General features: G+C 45.8%; 1 pseudogene; it reads right to left on the bottom strand.

Annotated features, from left to right (window-relative positions):
* Window positions 1-4328: 4328 nt before the first annotated feature.
* Window positions 4329-4446, bottom strand: LOC126102225 (5S ribosomal RNA; annotated as a pseudogene).
* Window positions 4447-12699: the final 8253 nt, after the last annotated feature.

The following is a 12699-nucleotide window of genomic DNA, read 5'->3' as shown; positions in this document are numbered from 1 at the left end:
CATGAAATTATCTGATTCATTATTTCACGTATTCACTTGTCACTTGAGCCTCAAAATTCACTGTAGCACACGCTAAAATAACGAACACAACGCACAGGAAACAGTTCGCTCGCAGCTACACCTGAACTGGTAAGGTGGCGCGAGAATCCCGCTTGTTCGAAGATCCGATAGTTCCCTTTCCTTTCGGAAGAGTTCGGGCCCCTCTTCCTGCGGCTGGCAGGGTGGCCCATATGAGATGTTTATACACACAAGGCCCGCATACGAGTACAGTGCTGCCAAGCGTTGCCCCCACACCCCACACCCCCTCTGAGACACCCAAGTCCGCGTTTGCGGTCACTGCGCAACCCGCTGTCGCCGTCGGCACATTCCGTCCAACTCCGCTGCGTTCGGCGTTTCAAAAGAGATAAAGAGTGCGCTACTTCTCCACTAGTATAGAGCGCTCAGATGGCAAAGACAATTGAAAAAATTATTCCTTGGGGGTAGAGCAAACCTGCAAACATATATACAGGGTGTTTCAAAAATGACCGGAATATTTGAAATGGCAATAAAAACTAAACGAGCAGCGATAGAAATACACCGTTTGTTGCAATATGCTTGGGACAACAGTACATTTTCAGGCAGACAAACTTTCGAAATTACAGTAGTTACAATTTTCAACAACAGATGGCGCTGCGGTCTGGGAAACTCTATAGTACGATATTTTCCACATATCCACCATGCGTAGCAATAATATGGCGTAGTCTCTGAATGAAATTACCCGAAACCTTTGACAACGTGTCTGGCGGAATGGTTTCACATGCAGATGAGATGTACTGCTTCAGCTGTTCAATTGTTTCTGGATTCTGGCGGTACACCTGGTCTTTCAAGTGTCCCCACAGAAAGAAGTCACAGGGGTTCATGTCTGGCGAATAGGGAGGCCAATCCACGCCGCCTCCTGTATGTTTCGGATAGCCCAAAGCAATCACACGATCATCGAAATATTCATTCAGGAAATTAAAGACGTCGGCCGTGCGATGTGGCCGGGCACCATCTTGCATAAACCACGAGGTGTTCGCAGTGTCGTCTAAGGCAGTTTGTACCGCCACAAATTCACGAAGAATGTCCAAATAGCGTGGTGCAGTAATCGTTTCGGATCTGAAAAATGGGCCAATGATTCCTTTGGAAGAAATGGCGGCCAAGACCAGTACTTTTTGAGGATGCAGGGACGATGGGACTGCAACATGGGGCTTTTCGGTTCCCCATATGCGCCAGTTCTGTTTATTGACGAAGCCGTCCAGGTAAAAATAAGCTTCGTCAGTAAACCAAATGCTGCCCACATGCATATCGCCGTCATCAATCCTGTGCACTATATCGTTAGCGAATGTCTCTCTTGCAGCAATGGTAGCGGCGCTGAGGGGTTGCCGCGTTTGAATTTTGTATGGATAGAGGTGTAAACTCTGGCGCATGAGACGATACGTAGACGTTGGCGTCATTTGGACCGCAGCTGCAACACGGCGAACGGAAACCCGAGGCTGCTGTCGGATCACCTGCTGCACTAGCTGCGCGTTGCCCTCTGCGGTTGCCGTACGCGGTCGCCCTACCTTTCCAGCACGTTCATCTGTCACGTTCCCAGTCCGTTGAAATTTTTCAAACAGATCCTTTATTGTATCGCTTTTCAGTCCTTTGGTTACATTAAACCTCCGTTGAAAACTTCGTCTTGTTGCAACAACACTGTGTTCTAGGCGGTGGAATTCCAACACCAGAAAAATCCTCTGTTCTAAGGAATAAACCATGTTGTCTACAGCACACTTGCACGTTGTGAACAGCACACGCTTACAGCAGAAAGACGACATACAGAATGGCGCACCCACAGACTGCGTTGTCTTCTATATCTTTCACATCACTTGCAGCGCCATCTGTTGTTGAAAATTGTAACTACTGTAATTTCGAAAGTTTGTCAGCCTGAAAATGTACTGTTGTCCCAAGCATATTGCAACAAACGGTGTATTTCTATCGCTGCTCGTTTAGTTTTTATTGCCGTTTCAAATATACGGGTCATTTTTGAAACACCCTGTAGGAGCCTGACCTCAAACCACCGCCATATGCGGCTTGAGTGGCGTCAAGCGGGATCTCATTGGAGGACAGGGTGGAGGTCTGTTGTGATATCTGATGAAAGCTCGTTTTGCCTCGGTACCAGTGATGGCCGTGTGTTGGTTAGAAGGAGTCCAGTTGAGGGCCTGCTAACAACCTATCTGTATGGTAGACACACTGGGCCTACACTTGGAGCTATGATCTAGAGTACGATTTCACATGACAGTAGGAACGCTCTCGTGGGTCTCGCACACAACCTGACTGCAAATCTGTACGTCAGTCTCGTGAGTCCACCTTCTGTGCTGCCATTCACGTCCACCGGGTGCTTTCCAATGGGATACCGGTCGCCCTCATATCACTGTTGTATGCAGAAAGCCTCTGTAGAGTGTCGACATGTTGCCTTGATCTGCTCGATCACCAAATCTCTCTACAATTGATTGCATTTGGGAAATCATCGGACGGTGACTTCAGCGTCATCCAGGAACAGTATTAACCGTCCCTGTATTAACCGACCTAGTGCAACAGGCATGGAACTCCATCCCTCTAACTGAGATCCGGCACATGCATGCATGTTTGCGTTCAACAGTCCGGTGGCTACACCGGTTATTCCTGTACCAGCAATTCACATTTGCAATGGTTTATCCCGCGCTTACGCTAACCTGTGATCTTGCAATGTTAATCATTTAAATACGTTGCTAGAGAAATTTATTCTTGTAGCTTCATTACTCTATATTACTTATTTATTGATGTTTTGCGATTTTTTTCCTTCAGTGTATATGGAATTTTAATTTTGATAGATATATAGTTTTTATGTGCAGAGATGTAATCGGAATATGGAATATTAATTGTAGACACGTTACCTCCCCCTCCCCCAGTTCAGGACAATACTGTGACGTGAAGTCTAAGACAGGGACAGTATAGTTAAATTTATCGGTCACCACGATAGTTTGACCTGGTGTTTCTTTATGCCATATATTAGTGACTTTGTTACAAGCTTATCCTGTCTTGCGATTTTTCTTTCACCCACACGCATAAAAAGGCTTTCCACAAAGTTTGCCAATTTGGTATGTTTCATTTCTCTAATTTTCTTAAAACCCCTATCGTCATTGGAACAAATTAAGAATGAAAACAAGTAAACTGAATTAACTTGGTAACTAAACAATAGTTCTGCACACTCATTTACGCGTACGCTTAGTGAAATCATATGAAAAAAAAATAAGAAGAAAAAAAGGTCACAACACTCCTAACTGTTGGACCCATACCTACAAATTCGATGGTATGGGGAAAAACGACGTAATGACAGTTTCAATACAATTTTCTGAGAAACTGTATGTTACGTTTAGAAAAAAGTTACAATGCGAAATGAAACTCTCTTTTACTAAACCATTCCAGGCGTCAAAAAAAAAAAAAAAAAAAAAAAATAGAGAGAGAGAGAGAGAGAAAAGAAAGAACGTTCAGATGGCTCTGAGCACTATGGGACTTAACATCTGAGGTTATCAGTCCCCTAGAACTTAGAACTACTTGAACCTAGCTAACCTATGGACATCACACACATCCACGCCCGAGGCAGAATTCGAACCTGCGACTGTAGCGGTCATGTCGTTCCAGACTGAAGCGCCTAGAACCGCTCGGGCACACTGGCTGGCTCACAGACGTCCTTAAATTAATTAATGCGACTTGTTGTCTACAATTTCAAATGTTACAATTGTTTCTGCAGATCTGTGTGCCGTCAAAAAGGTACTTCTGTGGTCTACGAAATAAGTTTCTTCATTTTCCAATGTCTGAAGAAAATTTTTGTAAAATTTGACGCTTCTACAGAATGTTCTACACATAGGCATAAAGACGTGCAGTATTCTGCTGCATCAATTTTCAAATAAGTTTCCACAAGAATTTAAAAAAAAAGGAGTAATCGACGTATTTTAAATATAAACTGAAGCATTTCGTCATGGCTCACTACTTCTACCCTGTTGGGACGTTCTCCGAAAGGAAATTAAGCAGCTTCCAGCGTTACAGTGTTGATGCTGGTATATACCCAGCGGCTTGTTGTCTCCATAAAGCACTCCGTCTTCAGGCCACAAGTGGCACATCGGGACCATCCGACCGCCGTGTCATCCACAGCTGAGGATGCGGATAGGAGGGGCGTGTGGTGAGCACACCGCTCTCCCGGTCGTTATGATAGTTTTATTTGACCGGAGACGCCACTATTCGGTCGAGCAGCTCCCCAAGTGGCATCACGAGGCTGAGTGGGCCCCGAAAAATGGCAACAGCGCATGACGGCCCGGACGGTCACCCACCCAAGTGCCGACCACGCCCGACAGCGCTTAACTTCGGTGATCTGACGGGAACCGGTGCATCTACTGCGGCAAGGCCGTTGCCTTGTCGTCTGAATAGGATTCGTGTAAATTTTATGTCATCAATTATTAACTTTCATGATATAAATTTCATGTACTAGGGCGTTCCATAACCACAGAGATTTGCTCCCCTATTTAGTCCTAAGGAATTAGACGACAAAACTTTAAAAACACACACACACACACACACACACATATATATATATATATATATATATATATATATATATATATATATATATATATATATATCACCTTACCTCCAGTTAGACAGCTCTCAGAAGCTATCGGTAGTAACAGGAAGCTTCCAAGTAAAGTATAAACCCTTTTTACCATCTACAAACGAAATGATTTCGTGACCAGCTCATGTATAAAGCACACACTTGCTGTTTCCATCACTAACGGCAGTACTGTGCAAGAACACACTGCACCAGAGCCATCTGTTGAATCTTTCTCCGAATTACAGTATTTAAAAATGAAAGGCCGAAGCACGCTGTTGTCGCAAGTAAATACCCCAGCCACCAACATACCCAGTTTTACGGTATCTGTAATGAAATACTTTCTGAAAAAAGCTGCACAAATAATGAGTCAGACCTTGATAAGAGTTCAAAGTTGTATAATAATTGGAAAAATGCTTTGAATGTTTGGGAATGTAAACTTCCTTGCTTCACAAAATGGAATTAAAAGACCTAGTATGTCTTGACAACAATATGAATGGGCCATTGTTGGCATTGGTAAACAATGCAAACACATATCTTGATGCAACAGTCTGTGAGGGTATGTAATGGAACGATCACATAGGAACAGTCGCACTTAAAGCAGGTGGCAGACCTTGGTTCATTGGTAGGATACTAGGGAAATGCTATCAGTCTACAAAGAACACTGCTTACAAAACAGTAGTGATATCCATCCACAAATATTGTTCCTATACCAAATGGAACTACTGTAACAGGGGATATCTAACTTGCACATCAGCACGATAGATCACAGGTCTGTTTGACCCATTTGAGAGCGTCAATAATATGCTGGCAAAAATTGAAACCACAAACGTTTGAAGACAGACGGAATGTATTCTGTGGAAGCCTGTATAGTAAGTTTCAAGAATTCACTTCACGTGATGAATCTAGGAATATATTATCCATCGCCGGCGTATCACTCTCTTACGAATCGTGAAGAAAAGGTTAGAATGGTTACAGTGTGAATAGAGGCTGTAGATACTACTGTTTTGTTACTAATTGAACGTGGCTACAAGATTATTGTGCTGTGGTTCAAATGGCTCTCAGCACTATGGGGATTAACATCTGAGGTCATCAGCCACCTAGACCGTAGAACTACTTAAACCTAACTAACCTAAGGACATCACACACATGAGGCCAAATTCCAACCTGCGACCGTAGTGGTCGCGCGGTTCCAGACTGAAGCGCTTAGAACCGCTAGATCACACCGGCGTTCTTATTGTGTTTTGGCTAGCTAAGGATTCTGTTTGGTCTAGCATTGGTTTCTGATAAAAATAACATTTGTAGGAGATAGCAGAGAAATTGTACAGACGACAAGACAGACGGACCCGTTAAAATTTAAGTATATTATTCCAAAACCACATTAAAATGCGATGTAGTCTGTTACAATATAAAAACTAGTATTAAATCCAACCTGGCTTGAAAATGTCTTGCTTCAGGTCAAGAGAAATAAAGCATGCTTCAGGTCAAGAGAAATAAAGCAAGTGACTGAAACATAAATAAGAGTCTTCATAACTCGTGCAGGCACTGTTTGTAGCGTACACAGACGGTTACTTTAAAATGATTAGTAGCCAAGAGACTTGAGTCCAGGCAAGGACATCACAAATTACCTGTAGAGAAAATATGTCCAGCTTCACACGCTTACCGGACGGGATGCTATCGGTTGAACTACCTATCAGTGCTGCACTAACTCGAGCTGCACGATCCATGGCTGTCACGAATAACAGGAAGCGTGCTCGCAGACACTAAAACGGTGGCAGCGTCCACGCTAGTGAGGATAACGAACTTCTCGAACAGGGAACTGCGACCGATGGAGGTGGTGAACTCCTCCCACGACACATTTTTGTAAGACGGATAGCATACCACAGTAGGTGTCCGCCAGCAGAAAGGTAGCCTGTAGAAAATCTTACCGGATTGGTAGTTACGATCTGGCGATAAATTGAATTTTTGCAGCCAAGATCACGTGCTGAAATATTTTTATTTCCCAAATGATCTGTTTCGACAGACTCCAGCTGTCATCTTCTGATCTACAATACACCACGAAGAAAACATAACTACTATAGTCTGCATTACTTTACAACTAGTAAGCATGTGGAAAAACATAATAACCAGATCACCTTTTTGTTTATATATCTTTTCTTTCTTTATTGTTATTTCACTCCCCAAAATGGGGTGGGCTGGCAGCGGCACAATACTCCGCTCTGCAGCCAAGTGAGTTAGAGAAACAACATGGTCACACATAACAGAGAATGGTATAAAGTGATGAAAAAACAACAAGAACAAAAAATAGGTGAATATAAACTGTAGATTTAAAAAAACAACATAGACTAGAGCCACACACACATACAAAGAATGAACACTGTGAGTCGACACAAAAAACAAAGAAACACCAGTGGGAACACAAACGAATGATGCTGGCGATACTGTTGGTGCTGGTGGAATGTAGCACTGCACACAGCACTGGAGTAACACTGACACCACAAAGAACACGTTAAAAATCACCACCGGGTGAAGGGAGGAGGGGGGAAGAAAAGGGAGGGGGAGAGATGGTAGGGGGAAATCAAGGAGGGGGCAGGAGGAGGGCAGTGGAGGAGAGAAGGAAAGGAGCTAGAAGCCCAGGGGGGTGAAATGGAGAAAGAAGGTGTTCAGCAGGGGAAAAGGAGGAAGAAAGGAAGAGGGAGAGGGGGGAGGGAGGGAGCCCTGAGGAGGGTGGGGGAGAAGGAGGAGGGATTATATCTGGTAGGAGGGAGAGATGGAAGGCATGAGGGCATCATCTGGGAGGGGGAGTGGGCAGAAGCCACCTTGTGCGAGGACATGAAGTGTATGGAGATGGAGACCAAATGGGACACTGTGGTACAGGTGCAGCAGCTGGCTAGGGTGGGAGAGGAAGGAAGAAACGAAAGGATGGAGGGGGATCCAGTTTGCAGGAGACGTATAGGATCCATAATCATTCTAGGAACAGGAGGAGATTGGGGAAGGGAATCAGATCATAAAGGATCCGCATGGGGGATGGGATACAGATGCGATAAGCAAGGCGGAGTGCATGGCACTCAAGGATTTGGAGGGATTTGTAGTAGGTGATGGAGGCAGAGATCCACGTGGGGTGGGCATAACATAGGATGCGGCGGATAAGGGACTCATGTAGGATAGTGGAAGGGTCTAATTCCTGTGTTCGACCAGAGAGTAGTTTGAGGAATTGGAGACAGTTATGTGCCTTGGCTTGGACTGTGAGGAGATGGGGGATCCGGGAAAGGTGGCAGTCAAGGGTGATGCCTAGGTACTTGAGGGTGGGAGTGAGGGCAATGGGTCAGCCATAGATGGTAAGGTAGAAATCTAGGAGGCGGAAGGACAGGGCGGTGCTGCCTATGATGATTGCCTGGGTCTTGGAGGAATTGATGTTAAGGAGCCATTGGTTGCACCATGCAGTGAACAGGTCAAGGTGGGACTGGAGGAGGCCCTGGGAACGTTGGAGAGAGGGGGCAAGAGCAAGGAAGGGGGTGTCATCAGCATAATGCAGGAGATGGACAGCTGGTGGGGGCTGTGGCTTGTCCACCGTGTATAAGAGATAGAGGAGATGGGCATGCCTGCAGAGAGGTAGAAGGTGTAAGAGTTGTGGATGCCCATGAGAGATGAAGGATACTATCAGGTGAATATAGTTGATGAGGAGGGCGTACGTCTGAAGAGGAGGTCGGGATGCCATGCATAGTCACAGGTGTGTTCAAGGCCAAGGGATACAAAGATGGTGGAGATGGGAATTGAGGTGAGGGGAAAGGAAGTGTGTCAGGTGGAGGAGGAGATCATCAGCAGAGAAGGAAAGTCAGAAGCCACACTGGGTCAAAGGAATGAGGAGGTGCTGGAGGAGGTGTTCGTGAATGTGGCAGGTAAGGATGTACTCCAGGACCTTGCTGAAGACCGACGTGAGACTGATATGGTGATGGGAGGAAGTGTTGGAAGGGGGTTTGGCAGGTTTGGGAAACAAGGATCTGGGAAGTCATCCACAGGTTGGGGTAGAAGTCGTTGGAGAGGATAACATTATAGAGGGTGGCTAGGACTGTAAGGAAGGAGAGGGGGGTTTCTTAGAAGTGGCAGTATGTAATACAATCGTGAACGGGAGCCGTGTTGCGTTTGATACATAGTGTGGTGACAATGTCTTGTGTAACTATGGGGGTGTTGAGATCGGATGGTGGTGTGGCCTCCTAGTACTGGAATCTACTAGCAAGTGGGGGAAGAGAGGTGTCAGTGCAGTCCTGGAAGTCAGGGAAGAGTGAGTAATCAACTTGGGGAAGGCGTACATCTGGAGTTTGAAGAGGAGGCCAGGACCATACATAGTCATAGGTGTGTTCAATCCCAGCGGACACAAAGATGGTGGAGGGATGGGAATTGAGGTGAGGGGAAAGGAGGTGTGTCAGGTGGAGGAGGAGATCATCAGCAGAGAAGGAAGGTCAGAAGCCACACTGGGTCAAGGGAAGGAGGAGGTGCTGGTGGAGTTGTTGGTGAATGCGGCAGGTAAGGATGGACTCCAGGACCTTGCTGAAGACCGACGTGAGACTGATATGATGATAGGAGGAAGTGTTGGAAGGGGTTTGGCAGGTTTGGGAAACATAAGGATCTGGGAAGTCTTCCACAGGTTGGGGTAGAAGCTGTTGGAGAGGATAACATTATAGAGGGTGGCTAGGACTGTAAGAAAGGAGAGGGGGGCTTCTTTGAAGTGGCGATATGTAATACAATCGTGACCGGGAGCCGTGTTGCGTTTGATGCATAGTGTGGTGACAATGTCTTGTGTGACTATGGGGGTGTTGAGATCGGATGGTGGTGTGGCCCCCAAGTACTGGAATCTACTAGCCAGGGGGGGGGGGGGGAAGAGAGGTGTCAGTGCAGTCCTGGAAGTCAGGGAAGAGGGAGTAATCAACCTGGGGATTATCAGGGATGGAAAGGATGTCAGACAGGTGGGAGGCAAAATGATTGGCCTTACTGGTATTGTCCGAGAAAGGGTGGTCATCGTGTAGGAGACGATAGTGAGGAGAAGGTTTTGTGCCAGTAAGGCGGTGGAAGGCTGACCAGCCCTTGGAGGAGTTGATAGTCAGTGGAGCATTAAGACAGGTGAAAGTCTGTCGCCAGGCCCAGCGTATTTTTGCCGTGAGCAAGTTTCTAATATGGCGTTGGAGTTTCCGGTGGTGGAGGAGTGTGTCCCAGTCCTGGGTATGGAGGAAGGAGTGGTAAACGAGACGGGATTCGTGGAGGAAGAGTATGGCCTATGGTGGTAATGTAGGACAGTGAGGGTGGGGACATGCGCCTCAACAGCCTCTGACACAGTCCAGTGGGGAAAGGAAGCAGCATGGGTGATGTCATCAGGGTGTTGGTAGGCGAGAGGGTGGCGTCCGGCCTGGGTATCTATGGTATCCCAGTTGGCATCCCAGTTGGCATGGGAGTAATCATGGACGAGTCTTAGGGATGGGTCTGAGTTGTGGGCAGGGTGAGGGCGAGGTCCGCCTGATATGGTGAGCAGGACTGGAAGGTGATTGCGACCTATAGGGTCAAGGACGTCCACAGTAATGAGCCCAAGGAGCTTTGGAGAGGCAAGGACTACGTGAGGAGTGGTATTGGATGATGGGCAGGTATTTTGAGAGAGAGGGAGGAGCTCACCTTTTAGGGTGGCAATAAACTGATGCCACCGTCGTAACTCGGCAGGTGTACGGCTGTGGATGTTGAGGTCGGCGGCAATCACGTAGGATGAGAAGGTGCGGTCTATGTGGACGAGGAAATCATATGGGATCGGGCTATTAGGGCGGATGTAAATGGTGGAACAGATGATGGTAAGGCCAGGGAAGAAGAGACTGAGAATCAGGTGTTCAGTAGGATCATTGAAGAGAGGTTGAGGTCAAACAGGGAGATGGCGGAGGTGTCCAATGGCAAGTCCGCCGCGTGCAACAGGAATTGGATTGTCGGTGCCGTGAAGGGTATACTGGGAGGTGCTAATCGTGTGAGTAAGCTGGAGAAAGGTTTCATTAAGGATGAAGGCATCCATGAAGTGGTGGCAGAGGGTGTGGAGTAGGAGATGTTTGTTTACATATCTTCTGGAAATAATATTACCGTGCATAAATCACAAAACCATAACGACAACACACTCAATTTATAAAACAAAGGAGCCATATTGGATTTCCAAATATATAAAACAGAGTAAATAATAAGTCGATAGCACCGACAGCATGCACCAGAGTGGAAGTGAGTTCATCCTTGGAGCTGTTATAGCTATGGGCCATCACGAAAGAGTGAGATGACACGCAACAGAAGCACCGATTGGCGGTTACGTGCTTCGTCAACAGGTGGCGTAAGTGAGCCATTACAACAATTAGTCAATATTCTTTGAAATGCATTATTGTACTTGCTAGAAACTTTGACATGGGAATGGTTATTATATAATCGGAAGAATTATCTGTCGGTCTAAGCGGCAGCAGCTATGAGCATTCACGTAATGTCTCAGCATGAGCAAAGACTGTTGGTTCATTGATTCACCGATAAAATTATATCGTACACAACAACGTTTACAGCTTGTTTATACATGCAGATGAGTTATCTTGTTGAAGTAATAATACATACAAATATAGTTCCTACACTTACAGGATCATCCACAAAACAACACCGATGACAGTGTCATGCTAACATTTTAATGTAATGTTAGCAACAGTTGGCTAGATACTTCCACACCAGACTACACTAGGATTACAGCTCCCACATTCAGATGCCCTTGAAAAAGTAAAATTGACAGTAATATGCCCCAACAGTGTGGTTGGTTGGTTGATTTGGGGGAAGGGATCAAAGAGAGAGGTTCATCGGGCCCATCGGGTTAAGGAAGGATGGGGAAGGAAGTCAGCCGTGCGCTTGCAAAGGAACCATCCCAGCATTTGGCTGAAATGATTTAGCAAAATCACAAAAAACCTGAATCAGGGGGCCGGACGCGGGTTTGAACCATCGTCCTCCAAAACTGTGAACTGCTGGTATGAAGATAAGAGGGCTGTTATTGTGACGCATGGCCTATCAAGTAAAACAAGAACAGAAAAAGTATATTTTCATAAATCAGTTTCATAAGTATCGCACAACCTGCCACATTTGTTTAATAGTATCAGGTGTAGGGCAGCAGCTGTTGATTATCAGAGGAGTGAACATCCAAATGTAGTTGTTAAGAAAATCAAGGGACAGGTGATGATAACCTGGTTATAGTAGCCTGGAAAATTATGTCTGTGCAATCCCTTTTAACATGCAACACTAAGTGGCACTATTAAAAATGAAAATAAACTACATCTTACACGCTAAGCTATTGCAGGTACACGTGCAACTTATATTAACGATTTGCTCCGACCAGCCAAGGTACACCTCGTAGCTCAGAGTTCGAGGGCACTGGAGCAGCGGTAATTTCTGAAGAGCGTGATGGTCGAATGTTCCTCCGCCGCAAAGTAGCCGTGGCTTGAATTTCCAAGTAAGGTTCGGCCATTTTTGTGGCTTTTCGCCATATTGGAAAATATTACGATCAGTTAATACGGGAGTCGGAAAATTACTCCGCCCCCAAGAGATTACTGTCCTCTGATTAGGCAAGACTACGGTGGTCGCCAGTTGATGGGAAAAACTGGCTTGATGTCATTTATTTCACAATTAATTTCATCGAATTTTGTAATAATTATCAGATCAGCCCATGCCTTATGTTAATAGATTCGTAATGTTGTTGACACCCCGCATCTGAGGTCGCTAATGTAAATTATCTTTTACTTAGTCACTCTTTCTTTGTGAGGAAGCTGGACAGGGCTGCAAGTTGGTTCGTCTACACCCCTTGCTTTGGCTGCCCTACAAGGTTTTGAAGTCATCATTCTTCCCGAGTTGTAAGCGTGAGTTGTAAAACTGGGAAAGCCCTAACAAGTGTTACGATGGGAAGCACATTCTGCTATGCACTTTACAGTGGTTTGCAGATTGTGGATGCTGGTCGCGCCTGTGTTCTCGTCCTGGGGGTACTTTGCACACAACACCCGATTTCCGGTATCCAGGTAAGTCTT

The sequence above is a fragment of the Schistocerca cancellata genome, chromosome 9 (assembly GCF_023864275.1).
Source record: "Schistocerca cancellata isolate TAMUIC-IGC-003103 chromosome 9, iqSchCanc2.1, whole genome shotgun sequence".
NCBI classification, from domain to species: Eukaryota; Metazoa; Arthropoda; class Insecta; order Orthoptera; family Acrididae; genus Schistocerca; species Schistocerca cancellata.
This window is presented reverse-complemented; position numbering and strand designations above follow the sequence as displayed.